Below are 12,798 nucleotides of genomic sequence, written 5' to 3'. Positions count from 1 at the left end.
ACAATCTTTACAGTATTTTTGACCAAACAAATGCAGCCTTTGTGAGCAGAAGAGAGAGAATTATATATAATTTCATATAAGACTATTATATCACATTGATTGATATTATGTTGGTTGACACGTTTTGCTGTAATTGCATATTTATGAATGTTACTGTACACACTATTTGGTGTATATGCATATTTAATCTACTTTACATCTACTTTATTAGATGCATTACAGCTTCTATAAATCAAATCAGGTGTTATTGTCTATACACATTATAAACTAGTGCTGGGCAACGATTAATCAAATAAAAGTGTGTGTTTACATAATATATGTGTGTGTGCTGTGTATAATTATGTTGTACAGGTGAAATTCGAAATATTAGAATATCGTGCATTTATTTCAGTAATTCAACTTAAAAGGTGAAACTAATATATTATATAGACTCATTACATGCAAAGTGAGATATTTCAAGCCTATATTTGTTATAATTGTGATGATTATGGATCACAGCTTATGAAAACCCCAAATCCAAAATTAGAATATTGTGAAAAGGTTTTCATATCTGTACGCCATAATCATCAAAATTATAACAAATAAAGACTTGAAATATCTCACTTTGCATGTAATGAGTCTATATAATATATTAGTTTCACATTTTAAGTTGAATTACTGAAATAAATGCACGATATTCTAATTTTTCTAGTTTCACCTGTATATATAAAAACACATATGCATGTATATATTTTAGAAATATTATACATATTTTAATGCATTAAATACAATATTTGCATGCATAATTTATATCAATATAAATATTATATATATAAGCGGTTGCAGCGTGCTCTCAGCCGCGTCTCCTAATAGAGTCGCCAGAGGACTGGCGTGTAACGGCTTCGCTCGCTCGCGCTGGGATCTTGGCGAGTGTTGGTTTTGCTCTTTCGTGTGTGTGTGAGGATCAGTGAAGCAGAGAGAACCTGAGAGCGTCAGATGGCCATTCACTTCTATTGTGTCTTTAACTGTATTCTCCTCGTCTGGGACGTGGGCTTTACGCCACTATTGAGAGCATTAGCTCACAGTTTTGGGCAGGTTTTGCTCTTTTTTAGGCCAACTTGAGGACTGGAGGTGCGAAAGCCCTTGAGAAAAGCAGTTAGTGAACTGTGAACCGCATCAAATCCCCGGCGCCTTGCGGTTCTGGGTTTGTCCGTGGACAGACACCGAAACTGTCTGATTGTTCAGTAAAAATTAAGAATATAATCCTATTGAAGTAAATCTTTGGTCATGCTAAACTCTGACTGCTTTTGAGCGGCTCAGATCGAGCGCTTTGACGGAATCGGCTCCCGCTATAATTTACATGTTATATTTGAGCGCCGTGAACTCGTTACATAAGAAAAGAGTCGTGGAAAATCAAGCCTTTCTTCATATTCATAAGATTAATTTATTTGCGCTTTTGTGGGGTTGGGTTATACATGAACTTATGAAATCACACCTGCTTTCACTGAAACTCATCCATTATTGACCTTAAAAGTTCATATTTTAGATGTGTTTGAGAAGTCGTGCATCATAGTGTGTGCGGCGTCTTAATAAGAAGAACAAAAACATAAAGCAGCACAACATAATCATAAATGTTTCCTGAGCATCAGATCCTCATATTAGAGTGATTTCTGAAGGATCATGTGACACTGAAGACTGGAGTAATGATGCTGAAAATACAGCTTTGATCACAGGAATAAATTACACTTTACTGTATATTCACATAGAGAACAGCTGATTTACATTATAATAATATCTCACAATTTTTACTGTATTTTTGATCAAATAAATGCAACTTTGGTGGAGAAATATATATAATTTCATATAAGACTATTATATTACATTGATTAATATGATGTTGGTTGACATGTTTTTGCTGTAATTGCATTTTTATGAATGTTACTGTACACACTATATGGTGTATATGTATATTTAATTAAATCAACTCATTGAGTCTACTTTATTAGATGCATTACAGTAAAAGCTTCTATAAATCTAATCAGGTGTTATTGTCTATTATATACATTATAAACTAGTGCTGGGCAACGATTAATCGCATCTAAAATAACAGTGTGTGTTTACATAATATATGTGTGTGTGCTGTGTATAATTATGTTGTATATATAAAAACACACATGCATGTATATATTTTAAAAATATTATACATATTTTAATGCATAATATATTTTATATATATATTTATATATATATATATATATATATATATATATATATATATATATATAAATAACACATTTTTCTTAAATGTGTGCAGGCATGTGTGTGCATTTATATATACAAAATAATTATACACAGCACACACAAACACAAACTTTTATTTTGCATGTGATTAATCGTTGCCCAGCACGAATTATAATTAAAAAACAATTAAAAATTGCACCTTTTTTGGGCTCTGAATACACAGACCAGAGATCAGAAACCCAGCGCTGCTTTGAGATGTTATTGTGTGATACGAACTCTCTCTCTCTGTGTGTGTGTGTGTGTGTGTGTGTGTGTGTGTGTGTGTGTGTTTCAGGCTCTTGGGTGTTGCTACTTCCTCCATGAATCCTTGAAAAACATCCAACAGTTTGATTTCAAAGGTACGTGTGTCTCTTTAATCAATCCCATCAAAACCAGCGGTCAAGGTTGTTCCAGAAGCTATAAAACATGCTTAGACGGAGTTGCCGATAGGAAACAGTAATGCTTATTAATATTAGGATTTAATTCATGAGATTTCAGGCTGTGGTAATAGTGCACTCAAGCTATTGGACAGTTAGCAGCGGTGACCTCATCAGCGGTAGGGGTCAGAGGTCGCGTGTCCCGCCGGTCACACTAATTAAAGCCACTCCCATTACACCGGTGTCAGCATTAGCATTAGCCGGACCGGCTCAGACCCGTGATCACACTCTTCATCAAACCTCCCCTCAGAACCACTCGACTAAACAGCAGATTACACCTTTAAGACTGGAAACATTTAAAGCAATTTCAAGGATTTGTACATCATGGTTTAATTTGTATTTATAACTGAAAGAAGTTAAAAAGTAAAATATACTTTCACTGTATTACTGTAATGGGAATTACATTTATATTAATAAAAATTAGATTATAAATGGATAATCATTTTAATGCAATTACACATAGTATTATTTTTTCCTTTTCCCTTAGTTTTATATTTGTTTAATTTATGCTGATATAAATGTAAAAAAAATATATAATTTTATTTTGTATATATATATATATATATTAGGGGTGTAACGGTACATGTATTCGTATTGAACCGTTTCGGATCGAGGCTTCCGTTTCACAAACCGAACGATTCCTTGGACCATTTTTCCTGCCGACAAAATTCGCGCTGGCGCGATCACCACAATGTTGCGCAACATCAAATGGCAAGCGTAATGAAAGCGGAACGAAACTGCGCCACTCATTATGTGCTTCACGGACCATTTATCAGTTCGGACCAGCAACATCTGTGCAGCGCGAGCCGATCTCGATCAAGCGACACTGTGCTTAGAGATCCAGTGAAGAAAACATTTGAGTTCGCCACTGAAGTAATAACATCGCTGCGAGATCTAGAGAAGCGTTCACATTTCTCCGTTATTAACCGTAGATCTCTATTAGATCAAACAGCGCTGACGTGGACACCAGGAGAAATATTGTGCCGTGAATGAACTAAGTTAGTAATACTTTACGTCCACAGACCAGCAACATTCACCATAACTGTAACCAGTTTGGCTGGAATAGTGAAATGCTTTCAAGTACTTCACACATCTTTTTCCAGCACTTCAAAACTCAAATATTATATAAATAAATATATGAAGAGTTCAGATGCAAAAGCCTCTATAAGTGCCATTTGAAATTTTCTTCTAGAATGATCATTTTTATGAAGCTTGTATATTTAAGTTCAGTAATTTCACTCAAATGACAATTAATAGGTAATCTTCATTGCCATTTAAGTGAAATTACTGAACTTAAATATACAAGCTTGATAAAAATAAAGAAAATTTCAAATGGCTTTTGCATCTGAACTCTTTATATATTTAAATGTTATTTTTAATGTGATGACCAAAACATTATTTGTTCATCCTTCAAAGATGACACCCATTTATAAACCTGAAAGTTTCAAGATGTAGGAAAACTCACAATTATTTAAAAAATATTTTTTCTTTTAACAAATAGGAAATTTCTCTGGCATTTCTTACTTTTTGCTGTATCGAAAACGTACCGAACCGTGACTTTAAAACCGAGGTACGTACCGAACCGTGACTTTTGTGTACCGTTACACCCCTAATATATATATATATATAAAATATATAATTATTTAAAAAAGATTATTAAAAAATGATAATTATTGTAGCATACACTAAAAGGTAAAATTAAGTGTGTGTGTATATATATAACACATTTTTAAGTAAAATATACTTACATATTCATGCAAATATAATTTATATATTTTATTTTATGCAATTACGCACAGTATTATTTTTTCTTTTTCCTTTAGTTTTATATTAGTTTAATTTATGCTGATATAAATGTAAAAAAATTATCATTTTTATAGTTAAAAAATGACAATGAGAATTATGCAAAAACTCAAAAGTAAATATATGTATATGTGCGTATATATACACGCTTTTTTTCTTTTTTCCTGTGGTTTTGCATTATACGTTGAGTTTTGAAGACTGTGAATGCTCCACTGTAAATGCAAAAATGACATCAGATATAAGAGAAACTTATCATTCCTCACTGGATTGTCAGGATTGATTCCTCATTTCTGTGTTTCAGCAGTAGGTGGCGCAGTTGCCCTGAGCTCGTACTCTAATGAGCTCGTACTCTAATGAGCTCGTACTCTAATGAGTGTGTCTGCATGTTCACATGATGATCAGCTTGTGTTGTGTTTCAGCCAAGAAGTTCAAGAAGGTGTTCGGGAAGGAGATCCACTGTGACGCTCTGAGCTCAGCCTCACTGGAAAAGGAGAAGTTTCCTCAGGACTATTTCCCGGAGGTGAGTCACATGACCGTTCTACTGCTGCGAACTGCTGCGTCACATGACAGTTCTGCTGCTGCGTCACATGACCATTCTGCTCCTGAGTCACATGACCGTTCTGCTGCTGCGTCACATGACCGTTCTGCTGCTGTGTCACATGACCGTTCTGCTGCTGCTGTCACATGACCGTTCTGCTGCTGCGTCACATGACCGTTCTGCTGCTGTGTCACATGACCGTTCTGCTGCTGCTGTCACATGACCGTTCTGCTGCTGCTGTCACATGACCGTTCTGCTGCTGCGTCACATGACCGTTCTGCTGCTGTGTCACATGACCGTTCTGCTGCTGCTGTCACATGACCGTTCTGCTGCTGCGTCACATGACCGTTCTGCTGCTGCTGTCACATGACCGTTCTGCTGCTGCTGTCACATGACCGTTCTGCTGCTGCGTCACATGACCGTTCTGCTGCTGTGTCACATGACCGTTCTGCTGCTGCTGTCACATGACCGTTCTGCTGCTGCGTCACATGACCGTTCTGCTGCTGTGTCACATGACCGTTCTGCTGCTGCTGTCACATGACCGTTCTGCTGCTGTGTCACATGACCGTTCTGCTGCTGTGTCACATGACCGTTCTGCTGTTGCGTCACATGACCGTTCTGCTGCTGCGTCACATGACCGTTCTGCTGCTGCGTCACATGACCGTTTTGCTGTTGCGTCACATGACCGTTCTGCTGCTGCGTCACATGACCCTTCTTCTGCTGCTGCGTCACATGACCGTTCTGCTGCTGAGTCACATGACCGTTCTGCTGCTGCTGTCACATGACCGTTCTGCTGCTGTCACATGACTGTTCTGCTGCTGTGTCACATGACCGTTCTGCTGCTGTGTCACATGACCGTTCTGCTGTTGCGTCACATGACCGTTTTGCTGCTGCGTCACATGACCGTTCTGCTGCTGAGTCACATGACCGTTCTGCTGCTGAGTCACATGACCGTTCTGCTGCTGCTGTCACATGACCGTTCTGCTGCTGTGTCACATGACTGTTCTGCTGCTGTGTCACATGACGTTCTGCTGCTGTGTCACATGACCGTTCTGCTGCTGTGTCACATGACCGTTCTGCTGTTGCGTCACATGACCGTTCTGCTGCTGCGTCACATGACTGTTCTGCTGCTGCGTCACATGACCGTTCTGCTGTTGCGTCACATGACTGTTCTGCTGCTGTGTCACATGACCGTTCTGCTGCTGCGTCACATGACCGTTCTGCTGCTGCGTCACATGACTGTTCTGCTGCTGTGTCACATGACCGTTCTGCTGCTGCGTCACATGACCGTTCTGCTGCTGCGTCACATGACTGTTCTGCTGCTGTGTCACATGACTGTTCTGCTGCTGCGTCACATGACCGTTCTGCTGCTGCGTCACATGACTGTTCTGCTGCTGTGTCACATGACCGTTCTGCTGTTGCGTCACATGACCGTTCTGCTGCTGCGTCACATGACTGTTCTGCTGCTGTGTCACATGACCGTTCTGCTGCTGCGTCACATGACCGTTCTGCTGCTGCGTCACATGACTGTTCTGCTGCTGTGTCACATGACCGTTCTGCTGTTGCGTCACATGACCGTTCTGCTGCTGCGTCACATGACCGTTCTGCTGCTGTGTCACATGACCGTTCTGCTGCTGCGTCACATGACCCAGGAGCAGGGTATATATATATATATTTTTTTATGACATTGTTTTTTTGGTTTATTTTAATATTCATTTAAAATACTTTTTATATGAATAAAAAATCAATTCAGAAAAAATATGAAAAGATGTTTCAAAAGTTACCTTCAAAAGTTACATACAATTATATTTAACTTTTTTTTTTTTTTTTTTTTTAAAGGTGTTTATATCTTGGAAATTAATGGAATATTGGAGTAATTATCATTTAGTTTATGGATGTCCTGATCCTGTTTCTACAGAAAGAGTGAATTACAGAATTCAGATGATCAGGTGTGTGTGTGTGTGAGTGAGTGAGCCTGTGTGTGTGAGTGAGTGAGTGAGTGAGTGAGCCTGTGTGTGTGTGTACGTGAGTGAGTGAGTGAGAGAGTGAGTGAGCCTGTGTGTGTGTGTGTGACAGTAGGGCTGATGTATTAATAAAGCATGTGTATCTCTCTCTCTCTCTCTCTCTCTCTCTCTCTCTCTCTCTCTCTCTCTCTCTCTCTCTCTCTCTCTCTCTCTCTCTCTCTCTCTCTGCTTCAGTTCCTCAGAGAAACAGTAAATATATGCAGAAACAGCTTTTCTTTCACGCGCTGATACAGATTTACACTGCGCTCCACTTTATCTCCGGTGCGAGCCGCATCTCCACACGACGAGAAAACGATCACGTCTACACACACGCAACACACCAACAACCGGCGTTCAGACGCAAAACAGAAGGAGAAAAGTTTGCGTATTGATTTATGTTCGTCTCATGAATCTCGTGCGACTCTCAGGAGAGCATCACTCCTCATAATGTTAGCCCGTTTAAAGCAGCAGATTTGTGTAGTCTATCAAGGGCTTTCTCACACACACACACACACACACACACGTGCGCGCTCAGTACTGAGAAATTGGTTGTTATCGTAGATCACAGATACGGCTCGAACCTCTTATGAAAGATGAATTAATTTCACTAATGCTTTAATGCAGGTTCCTCAGGCTGGCGATAACCTCGGCTTCATCCGTGATTTATGTCGACTTTTAGTAGATGAAACCGCCCGGATTCGCCATCCATCTGTTCCCTACAGGAATCCTATTAACCGGGACGGGACCGAGTGTTTGGACCGATGTCCCGGACGCTTTTAGCCTCTGCTCGCGTGTGTGTTTCGCGCTGTTACAGTTTGAGGGATGTGTTTTCACACCTGAGATTTATGATTTATGATATAATCTGGCCAGATGCGATCTGAGTGACGTAATCAGATTACAAAAGAAAGCACGTTTTAAAATACTCTGTTACTTTTTTCATTGATTACATGATTGCATGTTTTCATATCCAGTGACCTTCCCTAATTATTGATTCTGGAAATTAAAAAAAATTATAAACTGGAAGATTTTGTCCCGTGATGTCATCGCTGTTTGTTAATGTTTGTTCGTGTAAAGTGATTCACAAATGTTTTTCTCAGCCGAACCTGACAAATAAATATGAATATATAATAATATTTTAATATTATAGAAATATTTACAACTGAGATATTAAAATTAAATTTTCAATACATTTTTTCACGCTGTTACAGTTTGAGGGATGTATTTTCCTCCCGTTTGATTTATGATATAATCTGGCCAGATGCGGTCTGAGTGACGTAATCAGATTTGTAATTAGATTATATTGCGTTTTAAAATACTCTTAAGTTACTTTTTTATTGATTACATATTTTCATATCCAGTGACCTTCCCTAATTATTGATTCTGGAAATTTGGACAAAAAAATACAAGACACAGCTGGGGCAAATCAGAACAACGAGCGGGACCATACAACCTAACAAGACAACACACCTGAAACACCTAATAATGACATGACTAGGATAACAGACTAAAATTAACAAGGCACAAACTGAATAAAAGACCAACGACAGAGAAACCACAAACCAGAAACATGACAAAATGAATAACACCGTAACACTATTATTAATTAAATTAATTAATTATAAATTATATATATTTTAATTTTAAATTGTTATGACTGAATTAATTATTAATCGCAAACCCCAGTTTGGGAAACCCTATTGATTTATTTTTATTTAGTGTAGTTTAGCTTAGTTTGATTTAAAATAATTTATTTAAATTCTATATTATGAATGAATGAATTATTATCCTAGTTTTGTTTTGTTAATTAATTTAATTATAATTATGACATTATGACTGAATTCATATTTAACTTTTCACCAACTCACAAACCCTCAGTTTAATTTTTATTTATTTATAATTTTTTGAATGTTGAATTATTTATTTTAATTTAAAATGATTCATTTAAATTTTACATGCTCATGACTGAATTAATTACTAACTTTTCATCAACTAACAAACCCCAGTTTGGGAAACTTCAATAATATTTATTTTATTTTCAAATCTATGTGACAAACGAGTTATGCCATAAGTGACCATAATAGTCTAAATATGTCACCTAAAAGACCTAATCCAACAGATTATGTTGCTAACTATGTTCCTTGTGTAGTTTGTAAGTATTAACGCTCTAAAACTCGTTAGTAATCCACAATCTTCAGTAAATATGATCAGAACACGCTTCGGTTTCTCCAGCGACTTCATCAATAATCTGTCAGTCTGTCAATCATCTCAATGACATCACTTACATTTGCTCGTTTGATTGACAGCCCAGAGGTTTTACCATCAAAAATAAAGCAGTCCTGCGGCGTGTGTGTGTGTGTGCGTGTGTGTGTGTGTGTGTGTGACTAATCAGCATTTCCTAAATGAAGCTCGTCGTGGCGCGGGCCGTCCCGTGAGTTATGGCTGTAAGTGCCGGTCCAGCGGCGGGACAGTATTAATGGAAGAGCCGGATAACCCGACGGAACAGCAGTGCACTGTGGGTAATGCACACCGCACCGGAGCAGTGCACTGTGGGTAAGCGGTCTCAGGCGATCCGGTTTCATCCGGCTCTGGATATGTGGATGCTGGTCCTCACGGGCGTCTCTGCAGGTCTCGTGTGGTTATACGTGTATATATTATGAGGGTTTCCCAAAACTGTGGTTTGTGAGTTGAAGCTAATAATTAATTCATTTAATATGTAATAATTAATAAAAAAATTGTTTTAAATCAAACTAAACTAAAATAAATTAAAATTAAACTAAATAAAAAACTTGAAAACTAAAAAAGATGAAATATTTTATGTGTCGACCTGAATGTCATGTGACGTAAGAAAACCATGAACATGCAAATGTGTTGTAAAATTAAGAAAATATTAATTTTAATATCTCAAGTGAAAGCATTTTAGCTCAAAGAGTTTCGACTGAAAAAATCCCTGCGTTACCTGAACAAACATGAAAATAGCAAGTCTTCCAGTTTTACTTAATTTTTTTGTAAAATTTCCAGAATCAATAATTAGGGAAGGTCACTGGATATGAAAATATGTAATCAATAAAAAAGTAACTTAAGAGTATTTTAAAACGCATTATTCTCTAATTACAAATCTGATTACATCACTCAGACCGCATCTGGCCAGATTATATCATAAATCAAACGGGAGAAAATACATCCCTCAAACTGTAACAGCGCGAAAAAATAAAAAGAAAATTTTAATTTAATATCTCAGTTGAAAATATTTTTTATTTTATTCATATTTATTTGTCAGGTTCGGCTGAGAAAAACGTTTGTGAATCACTTGCTTTACACGAACAAACAGCGATGACATCACGGGACAAAATCTTCCAGTTTATAATTTTTTTTTAATTTCCAGAATCAATAATTAGGGAAGGTATTTTTATTTTATTAATTTATCCAATTTTTATCCTGAACTTATTACAGTTTTGTTTTATTTTGTCTAGTTGCATCTTATTATCATATCATAATCACATTTTTTTATTATTTTTTTTATTTTATTTTTTATTTAATTTTCATTGTAATATAATATCATTATATAAATGTTTTTTATTTAATTAGATTATTTTATTAATTTACTAAATTTTTATCCTGAACTTACTTTTTTTACATTTTATTTTATTTTGTCTTTATCATCATATCAATCGCATCACATGTATCTTATCATATATCATATTTTATTTTATTATCTTATCCTATTTTGATTCTTATCTCATTTTCTTACAACATGCCAATATACACTCACCTAAAGGATTATTAGGAACACCTGTTCAATTTCTCATTAATGCAATTATCTAATCAACCAATCACATGGCAGTTGCTTCAATGCATTTAGGGGTGTGGTCCTGGGCAAGACAATCTCCTGAACTCCAAACTGAATGTCAGAATGGGAAAGAAAGGTGATTTAAGCAGTTTTGAGCGTGGCATGGTTGTTGGTGCCAGACGGGCCGGTCTGAGTATTTCACAATCTGCTCAGTTACTGGGATTTTCACGCACAACCATTTCTAGGGTTTACAAAGAATGGTGTGAAAAGGGAAAAACATCCAGTATGCGGCAGTCCTGTGGGCGAAAATGCCTTGTTGATGCTAGAGGTCAGAGGAGAATGGGCCGACTGATTCAAGCTGATAGAAGAGCAACTTTGACTGAAATAACCACTCGTTACAACCGAGGTATGCAGCAAAGCATTTGTGAAGCCACAACACGCACAACCTTGAGGCGGATGGGCTACAACAGCAGAAGACCCCACCGGGTACCACTCATCTCCACTACAAATAGGAAAAAGAGGCTACAATTTGCAAGAGCTCACCAAAATTGAACAGTTGAAGACTGGAAAAATGTTGCCTGGTCTGATGAGTCTCGATTTCTGTTGAGACATTCAGATGGTAGAGTCAGAATTTGGCGTAAACAGAATGAGAACATGGATCCATCATGTCTTGTTACCACTGTGCAGGCTGGTGGTGGTGGTGTAATGGTGTGGGGGATGTTTTCCTGGCACACTTTAGGCCCCTTAATGCCAATTGGGCATCGTTTAAATGCCACGGCCTACCTGAGCATTGTTTCTGACCATGTCCATCCCTTTATGGCCACCATGTACCCATCCTCTGATGGCTACTTCCACCATGTCACAAAGCTCTAATCATTTCAAATTGGTTTCTTGAACATGACAATGAGTTCACTGTACTAAAACGGCCTCCACAGTCACCAGATCTCAACCCAATAGAGCATCTTTGGGATGTGGTGGAACGGGAGCTTCGTGCCCTGGATGTGCATCCCACAAATCTCCATCAACTGCAAGATGCTGTCCTATCGATATGGGCCAACATTTCTAAAGAATGCTTTCAGCACCTTGTTGAATCAATGCCACGTAGAATTAAGGCAGTTCTGAAGGCGAAAGGGGGTCAAACACAGTATTAGTATGTGTTCCTAATAATCCTTTAGGTGAGTGTATCTTAATTTTGTTATTTAATATACATATATTTCGGATGTAATTTGTTCACTTTGACATTATTTTCACGAGTCCAGTTTAACTTAATATTAAAAGTCTTTTTTATGCATTATATATCGCAGGCCTGTAGTCGAGGCTCTGAGGCGTTTTACCCACAGTGCACTGCTCCGGTGCGGGGTGTGCATTACCCACAGTGCACTGCTGCGGTGCGGTGTGCATTACCCACAATGCACTGCTGCGGTGCGGTGTGCATTACCCACAGTGCACTGCTCCGGTGCGGGGTGTGCATTACCCACAGTGCACTGCTGCGGTGCGGTGTGCATTACCCACAATGCACTGCTGCGGTGCGGTGTGCATTACCCACAGTGCACTGCTCCGGTGCGGGGTGTGCATTACCCACAGTGCACTGCTGCGGTGCGGTGTGCATTACCCACAATGCACTGCTGCGGTGCGGTGTGCATTACCCACAGTGCACTGCTCCGTGCGGGGTGTGCATTACCCACAGTGCACTGCTGCGGTCCGGTGTGCATTACCCACAGTGCACTGCTCCGGTGCGGTGTGCATTACCCACAGTGCACTGCTGCGGTCCGGTGTGCATTACCCACAGTGCACTGCTCCGGTGCGGGGTGTGCATTACCCACAGTGCACTGCTGCGGTCCGGTGTGCATTACCCACAGTGCACTGCTCCGGTGCGGGGTGTGCATAACCCACAGTGCACTGCTGCGGTCCGGTGTGCATTACCCACAGTGCACTGCTCCGGTCCGGTGTGCATTACCCACAGTGCACTGC

The 12,798-nt window shown here is 38.7% G+C and overlaps 1 long non-coding RNA gene across 1 annotated transcript in view; it reads left to right on the top strand.

Moving 5' to 3' along the window:
- Nucleotides 1-2,550: 2,550 nt before the first annotated feature.
- Nucleotides 2,551-12,798, top strand: part of LOC130079882 (uncharacterized) — a 14,622-nt gene continuing 4,374 nt past the window's right edge. The window contains exons 1-2 of the long non-coding RNA XR_008806623.1: nt 2,551-2,618; nt 4,919-5,019. This is a non-coding gene — a long non-coding RNA (uncharacterized LOC130079882). The remainder of the gene's footprint in view (nt 2,619-4,918; nt 5,020-12,798) is intronic.

Source organism: Rhinichthys klamathensis, unplaced genomic scaffold (assembly GCF_029890125.1).
Source record: "Rhinichthys klamathensis goyatoka isolate OS25496 unplaced genomic scaffold, OSU_Roscu_1.1 h1tg001426l_1, whole genome shotgun sequence".
NCBI classification, from domain to species: domain Eukaryota; kingdom Metazoa; phylum Chordata; class Actinopteri; order Cypriniformes; family Leuciscidae; genus Rhinichthys; species Rhinichthys klamathensis.
The sequence above is the reverse complement of the archived record's forward strand: the minus strand, read 5'-3'. Positions and strand labels throughout refer to the sequence as shown.